General features: G+C 43.8%; 1 protein-coding gene across 2 annotated transcripts in view; it reads left to right on the top strand.

The window, feature by feature from the left end:
* The first annotated feature begins 1,879 nt into the window (after positions 1–1,879).
* The window catches only part of LOC137370915 (interleukin-5 receptor subunit alpha-like), a 43,713-nt gene continuing 39,592 nt past the window's right edge, over positions 1,880–6,000 (top strand). Inside the window, exons 1-2 of one of the 2 annotated variants that reach the window (XM_068032781.1) lie at positions 1,882–1,985; positions 2,272–2,353. The gene's annotated coding sequence lies outside the window, so the exon portion shown is untranslated. Of the gene's footprint in view, positions 2,354–6,000 lie in introns of both variants that reach the window. The other variant, XM_068032782.1, reaches the window with a different exon arrangement.

The following is a 6,000-nucleotide window of genomic DNA, read 5'->3' as shown; positions in this document are numbered from 1 at the left end:
TAGAGGCAGGAACCCTCACAACATTTAAGAAGTATTTAGATGAGCACTTGAAATGCCATAGCGTACAAGGCTACGGGCCAAGTGCTGGAAAATGGGTTTAGAGTAGTTAGGTGCTTGATGGCCGGCGCAGACACGATGGGCCAAAGGGCTAGTTTCTGTGCTGTATAACTCTATGACTCTACCTGCTGCAGAATTCCTAGCCTCTGACCTGCTTTTGTAACCATAGCATTTATGTGGCTGGTCCAGTTCAGATTCTGGTCAATGGTAAGCCCCCAGAATGTTTGGTTAGGTTGAGTTACAATACTGGGTCTAGTGTTATCACATGGTGAGGGATATTGAGACTTTGGAAAGGGTGCAGAGGAGGGTCATGTGGTTCATTCCCAGTTTAAAACACCTTGGTTACTCAGACAGGCTCAAAGAGCAGGGTCTCAATAGGTTAGAGAAGCGTAGACTCTTGAGTGGATTATGGTTTATAAAGTAGTGAAGGGATGCAACCATATTTATTTTGATCAATTATTTCAACTGGTAAAGTTAGGGGGGACTTGGGGTTGTGCTTACAAATTATGTAGGGGAAGAACTGAGTTGGATGTTAGGTGGTTCTTTATTTCCCAGAGAATAGTGGAGATTCGCTGATTTGCCACCCTTATCAAGAAATAATGGGCATTGGTCTGTGATTCTCTGATTATATCCAGCCAACAACTGGTCTCAGCCTTTTCAATCCGAGCCCTGTTCACCCATCACCCCTATGCTCACTGACTGACATGTTGGCTCCCGGTCTCATGGTTGTATTCAAATGCCTTTATAGCCTCACCCCTCCTCATCCTATTGCACTCCTCCAGCCCTACAACCATCCAAGAACTCTGCACTCCTCCAACTCTCGCCTCCTCCGCGTCCTCGATTTCTTTCGCCCCCGTCCTTGGGGCTGAATTTTATAAGTTTGCCGCCAAGATGACTTGTGTGCTGCCGCTGAGCCCCTGCAATATTTCATGTGGGGGCTCATTTAAATGGAGTGGGCAGAATGCTCACCCCCGATGACATAGAGGGGGTGGCTGCTCCATCCCCGGCAATGGTGTCTGGTGCCACCACCCAGGGGCCGGTGCCATTTTTAAGCAGCTTTAAGCCCTTCGCTAGCATTTGAATTTTTAAAGGGAACAAACGTTGAAACTTAGACATTTAATAACATTTTCACTCCTCTCACCCATACCCCAAAGGAATAAGCGATTCATTAATAGCCCATTCCCCCCAATAAAACTTTTATTCAGATCCCGACCTTCCCCCCCCCCGACCTTTAATAACTTTAACCCCCAAGCCCTTCTCACCATCCCCCCCACAAATCGAAAGAGTTTTCCCCGTGCCACCATCCCCACTTGCCCTGAAATTTTCACTCATCACCCTTCCGCACCAGTATCACACCTTGGATCTCCAAACGGAGATCCGAAGGCGCGGGAGTTCTGGCTGTCGGGATAAGGTAAGTTTATTTGCGTGCATTTACCTTTATTAACATATTGAAATGAAAGATCCGCCACCAAGTGTGGGGGGTGGGGGTGCCGCGTGGGGGGCCATACCGAGACCTCGCTGCTACCAGTAATATGCGGTGGCGCCTTCTCAGCGTCGGGGGTCGTGGCGGGCCTCTCCCAGATGAATTTTCCAGGCTCCTCCGCCACGACCCCGCAACGATGGAGGGCTGGTAAAATTCAGCCCTCAGTGTCGATAGGGTCAGCTCTATAGGCTTCCCGTTCTGGAATCCCCTCCTCAAACCTCTTGGCATCTCTCACCTCCTTTAAGACACTTTCTAAAACCAGCCTCGAAATTACTTAATATCCTGTGCCCTTTGGCTGGGTGTCAAATTTTGTCTGATAAAATTCCAGTGAAGCGTCCAGTGACATTTTACTGCGTTATTACCACTACTACAGTGCAAATTGTCGTTCATGTGTATTCCTGCAAGTCTGCGGTTGGATTTGTAAACATTTAGAAGATTGCAACCTGTAAGCCCTATTACAGAGTAGCGCACCACCAGCGTGATTCGCAACCTTTCTACGATTTTGAATGTCCCTCATTGCATACAAAGCAGTATTGTGGCTGAATAAATCCTCCGGTCTCTGCTGATTCATACTTTACCTGCTCCCACAAGTTACTTGCCACATCCTGCGGGGGTGTGCGATGAGTCACTGGATTGCAGGGGCAACTTTTCGTTTTGCACCTGGTTTGTGAGGTTTTGTTTTCTTGGAATTCTAAAAGCGCTCTCCCCACCCCTTCACTTTTTACCTGCAGGGTAGAACTGCAGACAGTTAAACTCTCGGATCGGTGTCAGAACAACAGCAAGCGAACCCACCAAATCTGTGTCTGGGATCCAGTAAGTATTAAATTTCTCACCTCTTGGAAAGGGGGGATTATTTCTCCCTCTCTCTCTTCTCTATATAGGACCATTCCTTTTTACATTCAGATAATCTTTCCGCTCTGCCCTTAAACCAGCGCTTTCCAATCTGGATTCTTGATTCTGCGGCTGGATGTTGTTTGCATTTCAAAGAGAGGCGATTTAGAGTTTTCACCCCACCCCTCGGTCCTCAGGATTTGCTCTGGATAGCTGTTGTGAGATAGCTGGAAGTTTACAGCTTTGGTTTTGTGCTATTCGTCTTTTAATTTACTGGAATATTCTGAAACTGGTATTTCTCTGATATTGATATTAATATTTATCATATTAGTATTTCAGGTATTGACATTGTTCTATTGCCTAATGTGGATTACATAGCCTTTTATCAGATAATTAAGGTAACTGTCTCATCTCTTCATGGAAAAACTGATGGAAGTAAGGAGTGTATCTGTCAAATTCCAATTAAATCCTGAAATCCCATGTAGCAAAAATATATTTTGACTTATCAAGCCTAATTTATCTCTCCATTGCAGCTTGGGAATACTCAGCTCTCAAGCACAAGGGGGGAAGAGAAAGGATCAGAGGCCCTTTACCCCTTTTGCACTGTCCTAGGATATCTGAGGCTTAGCTTGAGGGCAGGGAGCATAGCTGTGCCAACACTGGGTGCAGACTAAGACTTGCCATTGAAATGGGTTGGGATGGGGAGTTTGTGGCCCTCTAGGTTTACCAAAGGCATTTTGAGGGGTGGCAGAAGAAGTTGACGGTAGACTGTGTACTGATCCCAGTCTGATGAGGATAGATAGCAAGTCAAGGGAGGCCCCAAAAGAGGTAAGTAATGTTTTATGTGCACCCCATGGATCTTTTGGCCTTTTGGTTGCTGTTTTTGGGCATACTTGGTGGCCATAAAAACAGATAGTAATGGTTTCTATAGATCGTTAGGGTGGCACAGTGGCGCAGTGGTTAGCACTGCAGCCTCACAACTCCAGTGAACTAGGTTCAGTTTTGGGTCCTGTCTGTGTGGAGTTTGCAAGTTCTCCCTGTGACTGTGTGGGTTTCCACTGGGTGCTCCAGTTTCCTCCCACAGCCAAAGACTTGCAGGTTGATAGGTAAATTGGCCATTGTAAATTGCTCCTAGTATATCTAGGTGGTAGGAGAATTGTGGGGATGTGGTAGGGAATATGGGATTAATGTAGAATTAGTATAAATGGGTGGTTGATGGTCGGCACAGACTCAGTGGGCCAAAGGGCCTGTTTCAGTGCTGTATTTCTCTATCTCTCTAATATGAGTCTGGGGAATTAATAATGGGAAATAAGGAGAAGGCAGATAATTAAACAGGCATTTTGCATTGGTCTTCACTATAGAGGATCGAAATAACATCCCAGAAATATCTGTAAATCAGGAACTGGAAGGGAGAGAGGAGCTCAAGAAAATTACAATCACCAAGGAAGTGGGACTGAGCACATTGTTGGAGCTGCGGGCTGACAAGTCCCCAGGTCCTGATGGACTTCATCCTAAGGTCAGAAAAGAAGTGGCTAGTGAGATAGCTGATACATTGGTTTTAATTTTCCAAAATTCCCGAAATTCGGGGAAGGTTCCAGTCGATTGGAAAATAGTGAATCTAACCCCTTTATTCAAAAAGGGAGGGAGACAGAAAGCAGGAAACTACAGGCCAGTTAGCTTAACATCTGTTATAGGCAAAATGTTAGAAGTTATTATTAAAGACGTTTAGGCAGGTCACTTAGAAAAATTCAAGGTAATCAGCTAGAGTCAACATGGTTTTGTGAAAGGGAAATCATGTTTAATCAATTTCTTGGTGTTCTTTGAAGAAATAACATGTGCTGTGGATCTGGTGGATACACTGTACTTAGGTTTCCAGAAGGCATTTCATAGGATACCATATCAAAGGTTATTGCGGAAAATAAAAGCTCATGGTGTAGGGGGTAACATACTGTCATGGATAGAAGATTGGTTAGCTAACAGGAAACAGAGAGTACGCATAAATGGATCATTGTCTGGTTGGCAAGATGTAACAAGTGCCACAGGGATCAGTGCTGGGGCCTCAACTTTTTACAATTTATATAAATGACTTGGATGAAGGGACCACACGTATGGTTGCTAAATTTGCTGACACAAAGATAGGTAGGAAAGTAAGTTATGAAGAGGACGTAAGGAGGCTACAAAGGGATCTAGATAGGTTAAGTGAGTGGGAAAAGTTCTGGCAAATGGAGAATAATGTGGGAAAATGTGAAATTGTCCATTTTGGCAGGAAGAATAAAAAAGAAGCATATTAACTAAATGGTGAGAGATTGCAGAGCTCTGAGATGCAGAGGGATCTGGGTGTTCTAGTGCATTAATCACAAAAGGTTAGTATGCAGGTTCAGCAAGTAATTAGGAAAGCTAATAGAATGTTAGTATTTATTGTGAGGGGATTTGAATACAAAAGTAGGGAGGTTATGCTTCAGTTATACAGGGCATTGATGAGACCACATCTGGAGTACTGTGTACAGTATTTGTTCCTTATTTAAGGAAGGAGGTAAGTGCTTTGGAAACAGTTTAGAGATGGTTTACTAGACTAATACCTGGCATGAGCAGGTTGTCTTATGAAGAAAGATTGGACAGGTTAGGCTTGTATCTGCTAGAATTTCGAAGAATAAGAGGTGACGTATTGAAACATATAAGATACTGAGGGGTCTTGACAGGGTGGATGTGAAAAGGATGTTTCCTCCTGTGAGAGAATCTATAACTAGGGATCACTGTTTAAAAATAAGGGGTTGCCCATTTAAGACAGAGATGAGGAGAAATTTTTTTCCCTCAGAAGGTCGTCAGTCCTTGGACCTGTCTTCCTCAAAAGGCGGTGGAGCAGAGTTATTTAATATTTTTAAGGCAGAGGTAGATAGATTCTTGATTCATACTGCTGCAAATATTTCTAGAAACAAGGTTCAGCCAGAAAGCAGTCCTGCAATTGGAGTGAGTCGAGAGTACATAATAGCATAAAAAATAGGAGCAGCAGTAGGCCATACAGCCCATCAAATCTACACCACCATTCAAGAGGCTCATGGCTGAACTTCAATTCCACTTTCCCGCCCTATCCTGATACCCCTTGATTCCCTTAGTGTTCTAAAGTCTGTCTGTCTCAGTCTTGAATAAAATCATGGATTGAGCATCCACACATTTCTGGGGTCAAGAATCACAAAGATCCACAACCCACTGAGTGGAGAAATTTATCCTCATCTCAGTTCTAAATGGCTGATCCCTTATCCTGATTAGGAAAGAATCTGGACCCAGAAGCATAAGTGGGTTCAGGTTATTATAAGCAAAGGTACTTTGCGTGCGCTTTGACTGCCTTCGTTAGGATGAACAGCAAAGTAGGCCCCATTCAATCACATAGATTATTATACATTAAAAACCCTAATGTATGTTGTTATGGCCAAGTGGTGAGGGATGTGGGTGGTTCCCAATGTTCAACTCCCACCTGACCACAACATTATTTGTTATTAGGTTTTAACCCCTTGTGTTTTATTTGTCAAATAAACAGTCAGTGACATTTTTTCTTGTAGGTTCAAAACATAAGATTAATAATTCATTGAGCAATATTCCTTATCTCAAAGTTGTTGAAACCACATCCACTC

The sequence above is a fragment of the Heterodontus francisci genome, chromosome 6, assembly GCF_036365525.1.
Source record: "Heterodontus francisci isolate sHetFra1 chromosome 6, sHetFra1.hap1, whole genome shotgun sequence".
Taxonomy (NCBI): domain Eukaryota; kingdom Metazoa; phylum Chordata; class Chondrichthyes; order Heterodontiformes; family Heterodontidae; genus Heterodontus; species Heterodontus francisci.
The sequence above is the reverse complement of the archived record's forward strand: the minus strand, read 5'-3'. Positions and strand labels throughout refer to the sequence as shown.